Raw genomic sequence first — 22,213 nt, forward strand, 5'->3', positions numbered from 1 at the left:
ATATCCCCTTCCCTCTATGCATATCTTTGTATAAATTTCTACATTTTATAAGGCCACCAATTATAATGGATTAGGTCCCAGCCTAGTGAAATCATTTTAACTTTATTACCTCAGTAAAGGCCCTATAACTAAAGAAGGTCACACTGTGAGGTACTGGGGGTTAGGACTTCAACATGAACTTTCGGGGAACTCAACTGAACCCAAACAATCACCATCAACAATATAGTCTGCATTTTATTTGTGTTTTAAACTCCTACAGTGATGTCCAGTACAGTGCCTGGACTACATTTGAAGAAGCAATGGGCCTGATGTGGTAGAAGTCGGCAGGCCTGGGTTCTAATCTCTTTTCTCCCCACCCATGGAATGAGCCAGTCTGAGTCTAATTCTCTATCTAAATGTGAGGCTCCTCATTCCTACCTTAATGGGAGTAATAAGCACTAACGATTATATACATGCAAAGTACCTGCACATATTAGATGCTCAATAAAGTTAGTTATTACTCAAGTTTTTGCTGAGTAAACTAACGAACAAATAATGTCTGTAGGAGTGATTGAAACCTACATATCTAGTCACAACTGTTGGCCAGAGTTAAGTTTTTAACATCTTTCTTAAGTTGGCCTCTTTTTCATTTCCTTTCATGGTTTTTTACCTAGTCCATTTGTAATGGAAAGAAATTAATGCACTGGTTTGGAATGGTGTGAGCAGCCAGCCAACTTTCTGAACCAATTTTGTGAGGAACAATCAACATTGTGGCTGTGTGTGTGTGTGTGTGTGTGTATGTGTGTGTATACATAAGTTTATTTGGACAGTCCAAGTTGCCTTTTTAGGTGTGATATTTAAGTTGTGAATTGGAAAATCCAGTTTATCACTTCAAATTAAAATTTGTCTATTAAATTTCAGAAATGTACGTAATTTTGTAAGAAAATATTCCCAATGACAACACTATATCTAAGGCCATGATGTCCAGTAGTTAGGAAGCAGAAAATAGGCACTTGTCCAGAAACGAGGAGAATTCAAAGTTCACATTGACATTGTTCTTCATTATAGTTTCAGTTCAGTAACACCAGAGTGTCAAAATCAAATCCAATTTCCTTTTGCCTGCTCGTCTCAACATTGCAACAGTGGCTTAATGTGCATTATTTGCTACTTGGTTGACATAGATGGGAAAATCAGTAACACCAAAAAGCCAACCTCATAATCACTGATTTTTTCACACTGTGTCAATTGCAGTAAATCACAGAGATATAGATACGTGTATTTGTCATGTTGAAGGTGATTAAAAGATGTTGAATCTGTAATCACTACAATGAAAGAGACTGTCATCGATAAAAAGACTCTAGAGCAAGGGAGTTATATTGATCTGAGCATAGGAATTTGCAAACTCTCTTTGTCAGTATCTTGCCTTCCCAGAACTGTAAAAGATACAGTAGCACATTTTGTGGAAGAAGGTTCATATTTTAGTTCAGAGCACTTTTTTCATTTTCAGCTTCCACGTCCTAATGTGGAACTTCTCAGTGGATGGCTACATTGTCATTCATGTTATCTAAAAGTTGATCTATATCTCCCTACTAAGCTCAGCTTCCGTGCATTTGGCCACACATCCTAACTGGGTTAGGCATCATGGAAAAATCATTTGGAGTAGAGAGGGAGCTATAGAGACTGTTTATTTTCATTCAGAATTATCCACTGGCTGCAATTGGTTTCATACTAATTTTATAAAGCAGTATAGAATTGTGAGTAAAAATGCATACTAAACAACTTAATGCAATAAAAATGAAGCAAGAACACTGTACTTACATTAAGTTTTCTCTTTTCAGCAGTTACATAGAGCCATATGTCAAGAACATGTGTCTGTGTGGGCCCCATTAATATAAAACTTGCAGTATTGCAGGTCAGAGGGTCCATCGCTATTTATATTGGGGCCTAAGCCAACATTATGTGTGCCAAGTCTGTGCACCTTCCCAGTGTCCTGCTTCTGTTCTCACCACCCTCTTCTTTATGCTTGGGTGGTCATATTTTGAAATTTCCCCAGGACCAGTTTATCATGCAGTCACGTTTCTCATCACATCTGAAGGATGTTGTGCTTCGCATGGTAATGAGGCCCTCTTTGTTTCAGCTGCTGCACTGCTCTCAGTAACTCCCATCAGTTCCTGCAGTCTGAGGGCTAGTGCTGTGATGGTAGTGTGTGGAGGGTCTCTCAGGGAAAACAGCTTGCTTATTACTTGGTTGGGTTTTCAAAAACAGATTTAAATCAGTTTCAGGTTTTAAGCTGTTATGTTTACTCTGGTTTTTTAATGCATGAAAACAATTTATGAGCATCAGTTGCAAGCCTTGGGTGGTTATGTTTGTCCAGATTATTGTGCCCATGTATATACAACTTACTGCATATTTTCAAAAGGGGCTGAACCAAGTTACCGACACTCACTTGAACATGTTCTAAAGAAATGACACTCCTGGATGGCATTAATTTATTTACGAATCTATTAACTGTGATAGTGTATTTCTCACCAGAACTGCTGAAGAATATTATTTTCTGTCTTCTTTCAAAATGATTATTATTTGGTTTCAAATTGCTTTAAATTGCATCCAAAGAACATGTTTCCTCCATAGAGATATAGTCTGTCAGTTTTATAAAATAATGTGCCCATGCCTTATCTCAGCTAATTAAGCATCTAGTCCTGCAATTCTTATCTAGACCCTAGGAAATTATGAGAATTTGATGCAGTAAAAGGATGACAGGATTGAGTTTGTTTTCCCATTAGCTGATTCAACCACGATTCCAACAAAATCTATGTCCCCTGAATTTGGACAGAAATACTGGCTGTTACCAAAGATAATGATTTCACTGAAAAACTCTCTGAGATCTTATGAATCACACCTGTAAACTCATATAACATAGAAGCCAGAATAGACCAAATAGACTAGAGAGGGAATCAGGCCCCTTCATTTCATAGTGAGGAGACTTTAGCCCAGAGAGCATAGGTGATTCACCAAAGGCACACAGCTAGGTCAATTAAACTTGATTTAAAAAATGGACCCTAACTGCCAGAATAAATAGAGAGGGATAGTCCCCGTGATATATTTTGAGGCTGTCAAAGGTTGCCTTGACAGAATGGAGAACATCTGACAGGCCAACATTTACCAAGTGTTCTTAATGAAAGAATACCATGTTCCCCTGAAAGGAATCATCAATTGTAGACTATTATAAAATTACTTTCTCTTGGCATTGTTAATCAGCATAATCAATACATTTTATCTCAATTTACAGTCTTACACATCTGGGAGGTGTGCAAAACCTGGAATACCTGCTTTTCCAGCCTCTTCAATTCATAGGTGAAGAACCTGACAGAGATCTAAAGAGGGGGGAGTATAACCAGGATATTCTGACCTCAGCTGCTGGGCTCTTTATTATGGGTCATCCCTCTTCTTTCACAGTGAACCTCCCATTTAAAAAAATGGCCGATTATGAGATTTACTTATTGTCCAACTTAGCACTCTGAAAACAGAGAGCTGTAAGAATAACTCCATTGATAATGTTGAATTGCCCAAACAGTGGTACTGGTTGTCAAACGGTTAGCTTGGCTTTGCTGGTCAGAATGGCAATTATTAAAAAGTCAAGAAATAACAGATGCTGGTCAGGTTGTGGAGAAATTGGAACGCTTTGATACTGTTTAATACGGTTGGTGGGAATGTGTATTTTTTCAACCATTGTAGAAGACAGTGTGGTGATTCCTCAAAGATCTAGAACAAGAAATACCATTTGACCCAGCAAGTCCATTACTGGGTATACAACCAAACGAATATAAATCATTCTGTTACAAAGATACATGTACATGTATGTTCATTGCAGCACTATCCACAATAACAAAGACATGGAATCAACCCAAATGCCCATCAATGATAGACTGGATAAAGAAAATGTGATATGTATACACCATGGAATGCTATGTAGCCATAAAAAGAAATGAGATAATGTCCTTTGCAGGGACATGGATGGAGCTGGAAGCCATTATCCTCTGCAAAGTAACACAGGAACAGAAAACCAAACACCGTGCGTTCTTACTTATAAATAGGAGCTGAACAATGAGAACATATGGACACAGGGAGGGGAACAACACTCACTGGGGCCTGTTGGGGGTGGGGTTGGGGGAGGGAGACCATTAGGAAAAATAGCTAATGCATGCTGAGCTTAGTACCTAGGTGATGGGTTGATAGGTGCAAAAAATCACCATGGCACATGTTTACCTATGTAACAAACCTGCACATCCTGAACATGTACCCCAGAACTTAAAATAAAAATAAAAATAAAAAGATTGAAGGAGCATTTCAAACAAGACCAATTGCAAGGTCTATGCACTTTGAAAACTTTGGGAGAGAATACTGGAAAGAGCAGGTTTTCTCTCATTAGAGCTAAATGGAACCAACCAACCAGTAGTTAGTCCATTACACAGAACTCATGAGAAATGCAGCTTTTGAAAAATTAAGCTTTAAAATTCCCATAAGGAGGGCCCATTTTACCATTAAATTGTCAATTGCAGGTCAATACATATTTATTCTATGTATACTCTCACATAGACTTTCACATATGCAGAGAGAAACACTAAAGTTGCTATATTAGTCTGTTCTCATGCTGCTAATAAAGACATACCCCAAACTGGGTAATTTATAAAGGAAAGAGGTTTAATTGGCTGACAGCACCACATGGCTGGAGAGGCCTCACAATCATGATGGAAGGTGAATGGGGAACAAAGTGACATCTAACATGGCAGCAGGCAAGAGCATGTACAGGGGAACTCCCCGTTGTAAAACCATCAGATCTCATGAGACTTATTCACTATCATGGGAACAGCACAGAAAAGACCTGTCCCCTATGATTCAGTTACCTCCCACCAGGTCCCTCGCACGACATGTGGGAATTATGGGAGCTACAATTCAAGAAGAAATGTGGGTGGGCACACAGCCAAACCGTATCAGTTGCAAATTCAGAAATCCATAGCAGGTCAATTAATTGTTTTAAAACTTTCGCTCCTGAATTACTTGTCTTTATTCAACAGCCTCAAGATAATCTTAGCTTCTTGTTTGATTTAATTTGTTATGCAAAAAATAGCACCAAGTCCTCTTATGGCTGTTTTAATCACTTGCTTTTTGAGATTTTGTAAAATAGCCAATTGAGCTCCACATTGTATTTTTTGTGTGATTAATTTGAAGTGATTGTATTGGCCATAGTGGTTGTGAATGCAAGGAAATAATAATCTTATCTTGCTTATGTTTCTGAGCTGGGTATATATAACTTTATGCTTATCAGAGCAATGGACAAATTGGGCTCATTGAACTGCAACTTACATTTTCATGTTCATTCCATTGTATTATATTGGTACAACAAAGGAATTTTGCAAAATAAAAATAATGAAACAACTTATATTTTAGTAGTGGCTACTAGATTTATATATACATATAAATATAAATTCCTATTTGATAATAGGGTTGGAAACCAGTTTTTTTGTACAGTGATTAAGAACTTGGGTTTGAAGTCTCACAGACATGATTTTGTTTCTTGGCTTTATCACATATTAACTGTGGAACCTTGGGAAAATTACTGAGCCTCTATGAACCTCACTTTCATCATCTACACCATGGAGATAATAATGCCTGTAGCTTAGAGTTGTCATGTAGAAGAAGCAAGATAAAGGATAGGCCTGGTACACCTAAATGCTCAAAAAGCATGTCCTATAAAAATGACCATTTATATCCAAAAATTAGCCGGGCATGGTGGCACACACCTGTAATCCCAGCTATTCAGGAGGCTGAGGCAGGAGAATTGCTTGAACTCAGGAGGCGGAGATTGCAGTGAGCCGAGAGCGTGCCACTGCACTCCAGCCTGGGCGATAAAAACGAGACTCCATCTCCAAAAAATAAAAGTAAGATATAACCATTCTTATGACTGTTTTAACACAAAAGTAATAACAAAGGGCCTTGCTGACACAAGTTATTTTCATTTTTGTACCTTACCTTTAACTCAGTATACTATTAATCATTCAGTTGGGAAAATAATTATGTAAAATGGCAGTGCTAAGAGGTTCTTTATATAGAATTCTGTGTGCCCTGGAGGCATTTGTGAAAAAGTGTTTTCTCTAGGATGGACTAAGCCTGAAGGTTACAATGTTAGGCTATGATTTGGCTGATGGCATATACCACAATCCCTAATTAGGGAACCCTATTGAAAGCGATCATTTTCTCTTTGATGTGGCCCTTCCATTTAAGGGTTGAATATTAGGGTTACATTAATAAAACTAGACAAGAAAAGAAAGAAAGAAGACAGGAAATTTCCTACACTTTCAGAAACACAGCTCATAGACAACCTTAGAAAGGAGGCATGCCTGGATCCTTTACAGGAGTGGGGCATTTGCAGCTGCTCTAATGTGTATCTCCCCAGAAATTAACAAGTACTGTTATTTTCTGCACTTAGATCATAACTTACAAAATAGGTTTATTCATCCAACTTTCTCTTCTCAATACTTCCAAATTGCTAGCATTATATTTTCTCATCTCCTTGTTTTGAACATGGCTATGACCTCCTACACACTAGCTAACCTCACCTCTACAGCTAAAGATTCTAAGGAGGAGCTGCAGCCCTTTGCCTAACATAACATACCTGGCACTAGGCAAAGCTGTGTTCTGACTTCTTGATGGTCCAGTCTTTGGCAGCGTGGGTGGGGGAGGGCAGGGCCTACACTGCTGGGTAACTGGAGAGCAAGTGCATCAAAAAGGTGCCCACAGACTTTGCCTCCCTTTTATGTAACTTCTGTTCTTGCTTTCACACTGCTTTTTTGGACATCTTTTTGTCACAGCTTTAACAATTACCCCATCATCACAGTATTTAGAATTTTTTGAAGAGATACTATGTTTTCAGAAGCTACTGTTTTCAGAAGTAAGGTGGGGCACAACTCCTCTCCTCTCCTCCACCCCTGCTGCTTCCCAAGAGAATACAGAAGAGACTTTGTAGGACTTCCAATAGAAGAAGCTCGATTAGAGCTTCTTGAGTTGCTGAATAAAACTGCAGTCAATTCAATGGAACCAAATGGAATCATGAAGTAATGAACCCCCTGTCATGAGAGTCATGTCAGCAGTACTTGTATGATATGATGACAGGACTTGGATTGATCAGATGGTTTAAAGTTAATCCCATACCTTCCATTCACATGGTTATGTGACCTTGGGCAAATCATTTCACCTCTGTGCACTGTATTTGTCCTCATCTTTAAAATGGGACAGAAGATAGAAGGCTGGAGTATATAATCTCCGGGGCCTTTTCTCTGTCAGGAGCCTGTATAGGAGATGAGCGTATCCACTCATTTCTGGACAGGCAACTCAAAAGTATTCTATTGAGAATGAACAAGCAGCATTAGCTTTGCATGTGAATGATGGCACATTTATTATCAGATTTATTCATGTATTACCTGTCCTTCCCCTCCCTGTCTTCCAACAGATTTAGTAGATCTCAGTCAGTTTTAATGCTTTCGGCCTCTGCTGCACCTGTAGTAACTGTCTGCCAGAGGCAGCCCTTTTTCAAAGTCCCTATCTTACTGTAAGTAACCAGAATTTCTAAAGATGGAAGGGTTGCCCCTGCCAACTCTATTTCACTGTTTCTCTATTTCTTGAAAGGAGCAATGAAAGGGAGACGGTATCCAATGTTGAATAAGCAAGTGTCTGCCTTCATTCCAGCCTTGTCATGGCTCCAGTAAGCTCATTTCATCACAAATTTATGACTCCTAAAATCAATATTGACTGTGAATGTTGGGGGGAGGACAATTTTGAGGGCATATCTGAATTACCAGTGAACCCATAGGAATTCCCTTCAGTTGGGTGAAAAATGATCAAGAAACAAAAGCTAAAGGAGGAGTCAAGGACTACAGCATCAAGGTGCTGAACTCATTGTTAAACCTGAGTCCTTAGTGCTTAGCAACTTTGAAGTCCTGGATGGAGGAAAGACTTGGTCTGTTTGTGATAACAGCAGGTGCTTTCCAAGGTACAGACTGTCTGAGTCATTGTACAGGCAACATTCTCTCAAGATCTTCTTCACTTTCAAGTTTTCAACATGGCATTTTGTAGGTTCCTTTTTAGACTATCAGTATTTTGCCTTTGATGTTGATGGTCAGCTTGGAATTTGTAATAACATTATTTACCATATAACAGGGATAAATAATCTTTCATCTTGCAGAGGCGGGGGTGGGGGGGTTCATGGCAGTTTATCAAATTGTCTCCTGGATTGCTATGGCTCTAGTGGGAACTACATGGATAAATCTATGTTAAACAACGGCAGCATGAAATAGTGGAAGAAACACTGGATTGTTTAGCCAAAAACCCAGGGGCTAGTCTCCACCACCTCTGACTAGCCATAAAACTTCAGACAAATCATGCAACCTTTTGAAGCCTCACTTATTTTTCATCTTAAAAAATGAAACTCATTTTATCTTATTTGCCTACTTCAGACGATTGTTGTAAGCAACAAATGATACCGGGAGGGGGATAACAGATGGAGAGTATGTGAAAGGACTTTGTAACCTGGCAAGGACTCTAAATTTCCAAGGAATGATTTCTATTAGTGATGGTCTTAGTAGCAGTAATTGTAGAAGATATTCTTAATATCATCCTCATATATAAATTCCTTCATTCCCGTTTGTTTTCATATGCCACCAGGGTGCTGTTCTTAAAGTTTTGAATTAAGGGGTCAATATCTTCACTTTAAGGATTTAGGAGATGTCTCTCATGGGGTTAGATCATCATTTATAAAGAACTGAAACTGAGGATCTTGAAAATGCTAATTGTAAAGCTTATCATTACAGAGTAGATGTTAGATGCTGCCCTGAAACTTTGTAGCATCCTGATAAGGTGTAATGCTTTCCTTTTCAGCATAGATTGCAAAATGAAGGGTAAAACATTTAGAAATTAATAAAGCATATTTATAAAAAATATACCTGACCATGCACAGTAGCTCATGCTTGTAATCCCAGCACTTTGGGAAGCTGAGGCTGGCAGATCACGAGGTCAGGAGATCAAGACCATCCTGGCTAACACGGTGAAACCCCAACTCTACTAATAATACAAAAAAATTAGCCAGGTGTGGTGGCATGCACCTGTAGTCCCAGCTACTTGGGAGGCTGAGGCAGGAGAACTGCTCGAATCCGGGAGGTGGAGGTTGCAGTGAGCCGAGATCCCGCCATTGCACTCCAACCTGGGTGACAGAGTGAAACTCTGTCTCAAAAAAAAAAAAAAAAAAAAAATATATATATATATATATATATATACACCTAAGTGTCAGACTAGATAATTTCAAGATTAGTGTGATCATAATAAATTTTTATTTACCAAATACCCTCAGCCTAGAGTTTTTCAGATAACCAATTAAATGCACACTAAGTATAACTAATTGCATATTTAAATTGGCATATTATTTTAGGTTTAGAAGGTCCCTCTTCTTCATGATAATGCATTTTCATGAAGAAAGACCTTAAAACTGATTCTAAGGATCTTCAAATAACACGTCATAGTGTAGTATATGTTGGTGAGTTTATTTATCTTGAGTTGGGAGCATTTATAGATTCCAGCTATATGTCTTCACCACAAATCTTGTGTTTTTTTGTGTGTGTGTGTGCTCATGGCATGAGTGAGAATAAATGGAAGTTGTGGAGTCTGTGAAGGCCACTGGAGGGAGATTTCCCAATCTCCTAATATATCAGCGTCTCTTCCTGTCTGTTTCTGATGGGGTCCTACAGCAGGTCAACATCCTTAGGTAAAGAAAAGCTTCCTAAGAGTTAGCAGCAGTCATTTAAAGTAAATTAATGAAACCCTGCATCTGCTGATCTATTTGACAAGAAGGAATTCTGGCTGCCAACATTTAGAAACCACTAGAAGTAATCTCCATTGGAAACCAGGCTTCGACTTTCTGCCCTGGGCTGCCCAAAGTATTGCAGTAGAAAACGCGAAAGTAAGTTGAACTTTGAATTATAATTTCAATGACTGTCTAGCGAAATGGATTCATGCTCTGGCACTACACCTTTGAGGCTGTGGGTTGGTTCACATAAGATAAAAATCTGTCTGGCCTGACAGTTGAAAAGGTCGCAAGAACACTTGATGTCTGATGGTCTCAGTGTATTGCCAAATCTTGATTAAAATGGAAGACTTAGGAACAATTATGTTTTTTTTTCAAAGTAATCTTTTCAAACAGAGCCATTTCTACATGTTTTGGCTTTAAGTTTATTGACTTAGCCAAATATCGATTATATTTTCACTACCATTTAGCAATAACCTAATACTTAACATGAAGCTGTCACATAGTTGAGATACTTTGGCCTTGGGGCCAACATGTTATTTTTGAAAATGACATCTAATTGTCATTGTAGTATCTTTGGTATTAAAAATTGAACTATCTACATTTTAATGCTTCCACTTTAGCTCTAAAACACATTGCCTGTCATCTGCTTTCGTTATGAAAATACTTGCAGGAATGGCTTAACATGTTTACTTCTGTAGATCATGCAGGCTCTGTACCTGGGAAATGTGTAGCTTTTAATTTTAGATTAAGACTTCTACTAGCTAGAGATTAACACAAGTTGAATCTTTCAAATTAATCTGCTTTTGGGCCACAGATTGACAGACTTAACAGACACAAGTCACCTTAAAGACTGTATTCTAAGCCAACCCACTTGTTTTACATCTGGGAAAACTGTGACTTGCCCAAAGTCATACAGTTTGTCACTGAACCAATAGAGTTTCTTCAAGACAGTCAGTTCAAGTATATTAAACAGTATCTCATGAAGTACTAAAGGAATCCTGAGGGCAGGGACAAAGTGTTACATATAGATGTCCACCATACTCAGAGAAACTCTGTTCAGATTAATCTACCACATTTTCTGTTCTTAGCCAATTACATTTGACTATGCCAAAAATAAGGTACTTTTAGGAAACTACTTTCTGCCTTTTCCAAATGCCAAAGTCACTCTCTATCTGAATTTTTTCTCTTATTCAAAGTTAAGGTCCTGTCTTACTTCCTTGCTTGACCACCAGATCCATGGACAGTTTTTCCTTTTGTGACTTTCTATTAAAGTTATTGTCAGAGCCATGCATCTGGCTTTTTAAAATATGATCACCACATAAACTGGATTTCCAGGATAGCCCTGATTTCAATTCATTCTCCCCATAATTGGTATTCTAGAAATTCCCATATTTGGCCATGTAAATCACGTCATGCAAGCTGCCTTTGGTACCCACTGAAAGAAAATTTTTTTTCTGCCAATATGCCTCATTTAGGGATCAAAAAAAGGTATCTGCTAACATGCACTGTAATTCCTCACTTTAGATATGCAGGTCTTGTCTACTCGTCTATAGTATACCCTCCGTGTCTTAGTCTGTCTTGTGCTTCTATAACAGAATACCTGAGACTGGGTAATTTATAATGAACAGAAATTTATTGGCTCACAGTTTTAGAAATTGAGAAGTCCAATATCAAGATGTCAGCATCTGGCACAGGCCTTCTTTCTGCATTATAACATGGTAGAAGGCATCGCATGGAGGAAGTTGGAGGTTGGGGAGAGAGAAAGAGTGAGAGAGACAGAGGGAGAAAGAGAGAGAAGCAGAAACAAAAGAGTGCCAAACTTGTCATTTTATCAGGAACCCACTCCCATTATAATGACATTAATTTATTCATGAGGGCAGAGCCCCCATAGCCTAATCAACCTAAGGGCCCCACCTCTGAATACTGTTACAGTGGCAATTAAATTTCAACATGACGTTTTGAAAGGACAAACATTCAAGCCATAGCACTCCCTGTGGACAGCCATTGTTTGTCATGTACTGCATTTCACATAATGCTTAGCCTAGTGCACTGTGCATACTGAGGGTGCAGTGCATATTTGTCGTTTGGGATTATTTCCTTTACATGAGCAGATTTTCCAAACTCCAAATTTAGAAGTACTGCAACACATTAATTCTGGTCAAGAGTAGGTCTGGTTAGTTCATTAAGAGTTTATTTTATCGGTAATGTGTTGTGCTTGTACCTGAAATTATAAATGCCTGCCAGGTATCTGTTTATCCTACGTACTTCCACAACTCAGAAATAATCAATACCTTGTTTTCTTGTGGATGCGAGACAAGTTAGGATCACTGATGCTGGGTATATGCTGTCCACGTTAATTGGCATAGACCGTTAGGCTTCATAAACCATGGTACACCATGTATCACTCTTTCTTTGGTCTTCAGCATAAAATTCAACGGGCTTGAGATGCTCCACAGAGCTGGCCCACACTTAATGTCACAGACCCTTTATGACACACACTATGTCCATTTCAGGGGTCAGTTTTTGCAGAGTGATTTTATGGAAAAGTGCCATGCCCTTCCATGAGCCAAGAATTTCAAAGTGTCTCATAAATGGTGGACAGACAGGACCTTGGGGCCATCTCTCCAGCTAACAGAAGATACTAAGTAAGGCCCAGGGGAAGTTTAAGAAACAAACTTCTTGTGTTTGTTCTATTGATTTTCTTGCCAACAAGAAGTGTAACAAATTGTGATGTTTCCAAATAAAAGGCATCAGGAATAAGCTCCAATTTTATTGAGTGATTTCCTGGACACACATGCAGGTGCATTTTGGAAGAGGCTGGATATAGTCAGACACAGGTAACAAAGCCAGGTCACTTAACAAAGCAGGAAAGATAAGGGCTACGGTTGCAAATCATTATTTATAATCAAACAAAATGGTAATTTTGCCAACACTCCCTTCTCAAATATAAGACCATCATCATGGTAATCAAACTATTACTCTGACACAGTTTACTTATCAGGAGACCAATATGAGATTGATGACCTGAAAATGGAGGTTGTCTTTCAATTCATTTGAAATGCAAACCGAGTAGACAACCTATACCTACTGTGGCATATTTTTAAAGCAAAATCAGGCACCTACATTGACCTCCTATTTACGTTTCTTTGAGAAGAAAAGAAAATCACATAAAAGCTATCAAGAAACACATTTCACAGCAGGCAAATTAATTGGTTTTACAGTATTTGAATGGAGGGTTTGTCAAATAAAACATGCCGTGACAGTTAATAGTGTCATTTAGAGCCAGAAAATTATTGGCTTATTTGTTATTGGATAAAAGGAAGGCAAACATTTTGTATTAGAAAGTTTTAATGTGTTTAAAATCCTCATTAGGGATTAATGGACATGCTTGCTTAGCATAGCGCCTCATTAATTTGAGGCTAAACAGTTACTTCTGTGTTTCAATCTCAGTGTTGTTTCTTAACATTTTTTTTAACTTCTCTTTAATTAGATCTTGCATTTGAGTTTGGTCTCTACACCATTGGAGATGTAGATTTAATTAATGAGATTTATAAATCTAATGAAAGTGAGTTATTCTTAGCTATCGTTTCATTTTAGTGAGCAGTTAAACCACATGTAAGTGGGCGCAGATCTAAGAGATTTCAGAAGTACAGAAAAAATGTGAACTTCCCTGAATATATTTAGCTGTGTCACTTGGCATTAATAGATAAAAGTGTTTTAATTAGAGTCATAAATAATAGGGGAGCTGGCGAGGATTCAGTTCCCATGCACATGGCTTGTTCTTTAGGATCATCACTGTCAAAGAAGAGCAATTGTTACTCTGTTTCTGTGGAATTTCAGTGTCATCCACTGGCAATTAAGACAATCCTAAGTGTGGAGTATAGAGAGTCAATAAGGCGCCAAGTTCGTTAGAGTTAGTACAAAAGTAGAGCCACTTTCTATCAAGTGTATTCTGTTGTCACTGTTTTATTGAGGGCATCTGTGGGTACAATTTATAAAGTCTATTCCATTTACATTGCTTTAAGAGGAATTTAGTTAAAGGAAAAACTGGTATCTGAGTTTTTGATTTTCAAACAGACGTTTAAATCATTAGTTATTTATTTGTAAGAAGACCATTGTAGTTTCTTTAGGGTGAGGGATTGTGAATGTCAAGGTAAGTCCTTTTTTTCTAAAAGATTTTCAAAAAATAAGAGCCAAAGGTACATATTTAAAAGCTTCTTTTGTAAACGGGGTTATGGAACTTAATTTAAGACCCCATCATATACCTGTGGCAATGCCGTCAGAAATTACCAGAAAAACCTGAACTCCCACTTTTTTTTTCCCCCATGAGGAAGTCCTTGTATCTTAGACACTGTAAATGATTTGAAGAATTTGTCAATCCAAGACACATAAAAGATAATCATATTTTAAAATACTACATGATAGCAATCACATATTAAATGTGTAAAATGCTTGCTTGAATACAAAATATTTCAATGATTAAAAATAGCTCTTCTTTAAACAATTCAGAAACTCCTTCGAATGTTCTAAAGGAATGATTTCTCTCAGGAGGATATGAGTTAATCGAGTTCTCTGTGCTCCCAAAGAGACAAAGGAGCATTTAGTTAGGCCCAGAGGAGATCCTCAAGCCTTGGGGCTTATATTTGGCCCTGGGCTTAATTTCATCTGGCCTTCTGGATAATATTACAGGAGTCACTACGGTGGAGTCCTGGTCATTAGTCCTACTCCTGCGCTTTCTGCTTATTGCAGTCAGAATGAAGCCTCTTCTAGATTAGAGCATTTGGAGAACTGTGAACTGTGGTTAATTAATCAGTGTTGGAAAAAGCAGAAGCTAATAGTGAGGAGCAGTGTCACCTTCTTCCAAATCGCCAGAGCTACTTGGCCTCCAACTCCCTTCTTTCTCCCCGCCTCCTTATCCCTTCTATTATACTTCCTTAGCAAGTCTATGATCCATGTTTCTGTTTTCCAAGACAACTATTCCAACCTGTCTTTTCTCTTCCAATTTCCAGTAACCACCCCACTCTCAGCTGATGATCTTGCCGCATACTTCATAGAGAAAAATAAGATACAATCAGACAAGTATCATCTCATCTTCTCATCTTTAATTTCTCCAACCCAGCTGCTTATGTACCTAGGCACTCTGCCTTCCCTCCTGTTACAATGGAAGAAGTGTACAGAAGTGTCCATGTTCCTATTTCAGGCCAACCTCTTCAGTTGTGTCTTGATCGACTCACTCCTTCTCAAGGACTTTGCTTTTACAATCATCCACTTTCTCTTTTGCCACACTTTTTCCCTCTTCACTGAGTTCTACGCATCAAGTATATAAATATATCTTAATATCATCCCTCTTATAAAAACAAAACCAAACAAAAACCTTGACTCCACATCACCACTTCCTATTATTCCATTTCTCTACCCCCTTTCACAGTAGGAATTGTTTATTCACTCTCTCCACCTCTGCCCTTTCCACTCTCTCCTCAATACACAGTCAGGTTTACATCCCCACCATGCTGCTGAAACAGCTATGATCGAGGATACAAATGACCTAGATATTGCTAAAGCCAATGGCCTATGCTGCAGCCTCATCCTTGTTTAATGGCCAGTTTTTCCTGGAAGCACTTTTTCTTCTAGGCTATTGGGACCCCATGCTTGCTTCCATACACACTTTAAGAATTCATTTTTGGCTTTGGAATACATGACATGTTGTAGATAATATGCCATGCTATGTGGAGTGTGGCCTCCTGGCAAAAGGACTACTACATATAGCAAAATACATAAAATAAGAAAGAATAAAGCAGAGTGTTAAAAAAATCATAGAATCCAAAAGATGTGTGAAAGATCGCATAACCTGGTGACCAGCCCAAAGTGAAAGTGTTGTTATTCTGTGGCAACATAGGAAATGTAAGATAATGATGTGTGTGTGTGTGCCAGCATGTTTGATGTTAGCGTAAATTTAACTTGTTCTGTATTTTGAACAAACTGGCCTTTATTCTGAGATTATGCCTTATTAACCTTTTGGATGTTATAATGTTCTTTTACAAAATAATAGTGCCAATGGTTGATTTTGTTTTGTAATGCCCTTATTGATAAAAGAAAAAGTTAGTAATCTTATATGTGTCCCTCATTATTTTTGTACTGTTATGTGAAATACAAAACACTGGGTACTTGTAATATATTCCCATGCCTTCACTGTATAGGCTGTTTAGGCTGCAGGCTGGTGAGTGAAGAAGTGGATTGTCCCAAATTACACAGCTAATTAGTGGTAGAGCTTGGACACATAACTACTGTTTCCTGTCAGATTTTTTCACTACTTTATAAGATTTGTTACCTGAAAGTGAGATCGCTGCTTTGCAATTGTTTACTTTCTCTATATTTTGAGAGTGTGCTATGATCTTTGAAGAGGTCAAGAGCATACTACAACTTTAAAAACTCTAACATTTACTCTTTAATTGACAGAATTCAAAGGTGAACTTGCCTCCTGATGTATCTTTTTTATATATTTAGATAATGCATTAGTTCACTCCAGTTTGTACATCTCTGGTTTTGCAGTCTTCTCTTTTATTATGAGAGATTATTATGCGCCTGCACACAAGACAGTCATTACCATTAATGGGAGTGCACTAAGTAGGGATTAAGTGGAATCTAGATTTTGATCCTAAATGGTCTTTTGTTGCAGTACTAGGACTTTGGGACAGAAGTAGGTATCCTGCAGGCCCTGAGGAGTTGGCTGCTTACCTAGGAATTTCAAAAGGAAAGGACCAGGGCCAGAAGATCTGTGGATTGTAGGGCAGGCACCAAAAGAAGAAAGAAGGTCAGGAAGAGCATAGGCAAGAGAGGGCAAGCAAGTGGAGTAAGAGTCATGGAGGCTGGCAAAGAGAAGTAGGAGACAGCTTGAGTCTGATCACAGAAAGAGGGAATCATAGCAAGAAGCCTAGAGACTCTAAGTTGGAGATCTGTCCCTGTGGAACCGGGCCGGAAGACCCTACTCAGCTGGGGTGTGAGTCTGGGTAGCTGCAGCAGCAGTAACCAGAATGGCCTCACTGACTAGCCCAGGGGACTTAAGACAGGGCATCCTTGAGGGAATGTGAGCCAGGCAGCAAGGGGCTTCCAGATAGGTTCTTGATTTCTAACAGTAATATTTCTAGATGTTTACCTTGTTTTTCTCTAAGACTGTAATATACCCTCATTCCCCCCATCTCCTTTTATAGCTCACTCTTCTATAGAAACTAGTTATTAGACCAAATAAATGAACAGTGAGCTAATGGCTATTCAGAGCCCACTGAATTAAGTACTCTTCACTTGAAATTCCATCTGCCATTAGGTACTCTCAGCTGATGATGGGCCTTTCTGCATATGCATTCCACCGTTGCCCATACCTAATGTAATCACTGAAGAGATGTCCTCAGAATGAAGCATGTCACCCACCCCTCCTCCACCCTTCTCATCCCCACTCTCCCTTATCTCTGTTGTCATATCCACTCAAGTCCCATCTCCAGCCTCCTTTTTCACCTTTAATGAGAGCCAGCAGATGGAAAAGCAGCCTGAGACTCTTTACACACTGGGACCCTGAATAGGATTTAGTAATTAGCAACATTCATAAGATGTCATGGGAGCCAGTTTACAAGGCAACCAAACTATCTCCTCAGTGGTTCCAAGACTTAGAGTGCTGACACCTTTCTAAGGACTTTTGAGAGAACTTAGCATACAAAGTGCTGATGGAGACTTAACATGCACCCCCTACTAGGCTAAAGTACTTTTATATACCTCGCTTCATTTCAACATCACAAAAATCCTAGAAGTGGATTTTTAAAACTTTTTCTTACATAGGTAGGGATACAGAGGCTCAAACAAGTTCAAGTGGCTTGCCCAAGGTCATAAAGCAAGTTGAACTTCAGAAATAGGATTGAAATCCAGTTCTATGGAGCCTCAAAGACCAGCCTCTTTCCACTGCCCCCTTGGAGCCCCCAGAAAATATAGTAAATTATCTCATTCATTTGCTCAAAGAAATAGAAGTTCATGGTTGCCTTTTAGTTTTATGTTCATGTATGATTCCAAACAAAGGGTCATTTCCTGTATTGGACTTAAAAAGACATATGTTAAATTATTTTGATCTTCATGCTCTACTTTTTGTTCTTTTTGTACTTTTTTGGTGCATATTACCTTGTTTTACATGAAGTATTTTGACCAGGAGACTTACTTAAAAACTGGCCAGAAGCAGTATTTTAAAGTAAACACCAGCTCTTTGGATGCCCAGGATTTTTGCTGTATTAAAATGAAATTGGAAGATGAGCTGGTTAGCTGGACCATGTAACTGTTGTGAAATCGTTTTTGTTTTGATTAAAGTTATATTACCCGAGGACTTCTGTCTACAGCTTATGCAATATTAACTGTTCCCGTTTAATCATAGACTCATGAATACAAACTAGAATAGGGATGGTTAAGGTGAGGCAGGAAGCAAGGGACAGACAGATCCTAATGTGAACTGAGTTTGTAGTTTTCCAAATTCATTTTGGAAAACTGGGACTCCCTGGATAGAGACATAGGGGATTTCATAATGCATGCAAATAAGAACTTCAGAGGCTGCTGTCCTCTGTTTTTACAAATTACCAACGATGGGAATTACAAATTTTAAAAAGATTGAAAACTCATTTGGTAGTACAATATCATAACCTGAGTTTTTATTTTATTAGTAATTCTGTGTCAGGGGACTTCTGTGTACCATAAATCAATCATGGGGATAAATAGGGAAGTTTGTTAATGAAAGTGCAAATGGAATTAGTTTGGAAGCCGCCATCAGTGTCTGTTGTGGATATTGGTTAACTGGGCCCAGTTATTTAATTTGCAATTAAACTTTTGATTTCTAAGTTTTACTTCGAGAAAGTGTTTGTCAAGGTGGAATATGCCTAGACTAGTGGACTATGAATGCCAGGTATTGTGGGACCACCCTCAGGATGATTTTATGGGAAAATATGACCTCTCTTCTCTCACAATCCCTTAGTAATAATATACTCAGAGGCATGCATTGAGCTCCTCTGGATTAACCATGTGATGATCATTATTCTATTAATGTTTTACATTAATCTCCATGTTTTCTATTAGTGATGGCTGCTGCTTATGTCTCTCAATGCCACTATCAGGGTGTTTTTGATATCTTGTATTACCCTAATCGCTAAGAAGTATGCTCCAAACTGATTAATTCCAGAATGATCAAAACATCCTATGCAATTCATTTATTGTTGCTGCAGTTAATTGAATATTTGATGATTTAAAGGTACCCTGATTATTTCATAAGATACGTATTTATCACCAGGCAGATAATTTGTACGTGGTCTCTCTGTGGCTACGTGGGGTGGCAGCCTGCACTGTCAGGTACAGAGAGGGTAGGCACTTGTGAGGGTTCTCAGTAAACTCACCACCTGCCCGATGTGCACCTCCCTTCCCTGGCCCTCAGAGGACCACATCCGTGCCCAGCACAAGAGGGTCGTCTGGGGCCAGGAGTGAGAGCACAGCCTCCCCTGTGTGTCGTGCAGCTTGCTTTCTGCTCCAGGAGGAGGGGGCGGAGAGGGGGAATGAGAAAGGACGCTGCAGCTCTGAGTGGCTAACTTGCGCTTTGTGGACTATCTGAATACTCAAGAGTGGATTTAAAGAGAGGAGAAGGTGCCTCCGGAATTAAGCAGCAGCTTGGCAACTCAACGGGCAGCAGTTCTAATCCCAGTGCCACCATCAGCTCTCTTTCTCAGTCTCTGTCTTTCACACCTGTCCGAGTAACTCCTCCAGAATTACTGCAAAGACGTGTGGGTGTGTGTGAGAGAGAAAGAGAAAGAGAGTGCAAGAGAATAGAATTTGGGGCCGAGCCCCAGCCTTAGCTCAGCTTTCTTCCAGTGTGCAGAGTGACCCTGGTGCATCTCCGCAGGGGGCTCAGTGACTGAAGTGGCCTCAGGTGGCCCCATCACTTCTCAGCCATGTCGAATCCTTGGCCTCTCACTCCCATATGGAGCGAGGACTACGGTGGGGACCTCAACGGCTGGGAGCTTCTGTCTGACATGGCAGTGTCGGTGAACCCGGTAGGTACCCTTTCCCTGGCACTTAAATCAGACCTCCTGTTTGGTCTTGTCTGTTTCCCTGTAAATGTTGTCTCCTCAATTTGCGTGGACTCTTGAAGGCAGAAATGATGTTGTCTTCAGTGTCTTTAAATCCTCCCTCTTGGCACCATCCTGAGCACAGTGTGAGCTCAATCAGGATTTGTTGTCTAAGGAAATAAATGGGAGAGCTGATGAATAGGCGGACAGGCGAATGAATGCGATCCTATTACCCTTGTCATGACTACCTTACAATGTATGTCCCAGTGGGTTTCTAATTGTTTGTTTTCCTATCCCATCTAGACATTTAACTCTGAGAGAAAGAACCTGAGACTCAGAGTGATTTGTATTACCAACTCTCCATGCTTTGCACTGTGCTAGGCACGTAGGAAATATTTGCTGGTTAATTAAAAAGCACTTGCAGGACGGAAAAGCACTTGCGGTTCAAATGTGGTTGTCTTACGGAGAAAACAGCTGTGGGCCCGGGCTAGATGAATTTGCGGAACTAGTTACTTCATGAGAATGTTGGATTTTAGTGTTTTCTAAAGAAAAATATCTAATCACTGAGTGTGAATGCATATTTATTTGACTGCTCTTGCCTTTAGAGTTCTCTGTCTGTCCTGAGTGCTGCCGACTCCAATAGTCAGTCATTATTAGATGTGCTGCAAAGCTCCAGAGTCCACAACTCTTTCTCTTTTGACAGTATTTCTTCCCATAAAGAAGTGGATATTTATATTTCAAAGAGTAGAGGTGATATTTTCAGTTGGCAAGAGTGAGTCAAATCTTAGTTTGAAAAGACGAGAAGACAGGACTTAAGAAAAGTAAGGAGAACAACGGGACAAGGGGTAATAACTTAATTCATTGTATTGGGCTTTGCGGATTACAAAGCACATTCACATCACTTATTTCGCAGGATGCTCACAGAAACCCTGTGAGATTTAAAAAGGATGGGTATTACTATTATTCTTTCCTTTTCTTTTACATTTGGAAAAACTGGAACTCAGAAAGGTACAGTTATTAAGTCCTGTTCCCAAGTGGTAGGGCCAGGACTCCCTCCCAACCCTTTTGACTCATCAGCAGGTGCTCTTGCTGTGTCTGCATATCACTGATATATTTTCACTTTGATTTAAAAATTAACACTGATGTGTTTGTGTGGGAAAAGGCGAACAAAGACCTTTTCATGAGACTGGGCCATACATTTTTAGCCTAGGCTGCCCACTCTAATACAATGCAACAATGATATTGAAGATTTAAGCCTTTCTTATAATCCTTTGACCTTTGTATTTGGGGAATGTATTTGTTAGAAGTTCAAGAACTCTCTTGGAAAATACAGTTGCTGCAGCACTGAACAATGGAGTGAGATTGTATTTGCAGTTGAGAATTACCAGTTTAGTTGTATAATCATATAAACATGTTAGAACAGCATCTTCCAGTGTATATTCCGCAAACATTCATTGTGTGGAATAGCAGTAGTTATTAATTGGAAAATAAAACAAACAAAAAAACAACTAAAACTAAAAACCCAAGACTTAAGCCAAGGAAGTTGGGAATGTACTTTATTAAAAATTTTAGACAGGTGTCTCACAGCTTTTTATTTGCATCATGGATCTCAAAAGGGGGATACAATATGGGTTGCAGCATTTCCCATACTTCTTTGAACACAGAACCTTCTATTTTGCATAACTAGTGTCCATGGGATGGTCACCTTTTTGTACTTCCCCAGAGCTTATAGTTGTGCATTAACTATGTGATTCTTCATATTCACCTTTCTGTTGAGCCTGTAAACTCCATGAGTGAGGAAACTGTGTCTCCTTTTGCTTCCCATTGTATCTCTGCCTAGCACCAAGTGGCACAGTCTTTGGCTCTCCAAAATTATTTGTTGAATGAATGAATGAATTGTGCTACACCAAATCACCAGTGGTTCTCTATCTGAAACCTGTATTTTAGATTCTTTACAAGGTATGCCCAGCCAACTTAAGTCTTTTCTTCTACTGTTTCTTCTACCTAGTATTAGAGTATTATTGTTATTGGAAGGATGACTGTATAAATTTGTCATCCAAACTGGAGGACATTTTTGAGAGGGAAAGGGAATACTATAAATAATTACACAGATAACGAGTGTAACCTGCGGCTGTACTGGGCCATCTAGAATTGATAGCCCTTCATTATTGGTGACTGTCTCAAGCTGTCTTTCCTATTTGGGATTTTAGGCCTCTTGGAGCAGGGACCTTTCCATGTAGGAGGTCTTCAATAAATACTGGTTGTAATTAATGCATGTACAGAAGTGACTATAATGCTGTTT

General features: G+C 39.0%; 1 protein-coding gene across 3 annotated transcripts in view; it reads left to right on the forward strand.

Moving 5' to 3' along the window:
* AFF2 (AF4/FMR2 family member 2) overlaps positions 1-22,213 on the forward strand; it is a 518,465-nt gene that overhangs the window by 285,276 nt on the left and 210,976 nt on the right. The gene's annotated exons all lie outside the window — the stretch shown is intronic.

Source organism: Nomascus leucogenys, chromosome X (assembly GCF_006542625.1).
Source record: "Nomascus leucogenys isolate Asia chromosome X, Asia_NLE_v1, whole genome shotgun sequence".
Lineage (NCBI taxonomy): Eukaryota > Metazoa > Chordata > Mammalia > Primates > Hylobatidae > Nomascus > Nomascus leucogenys.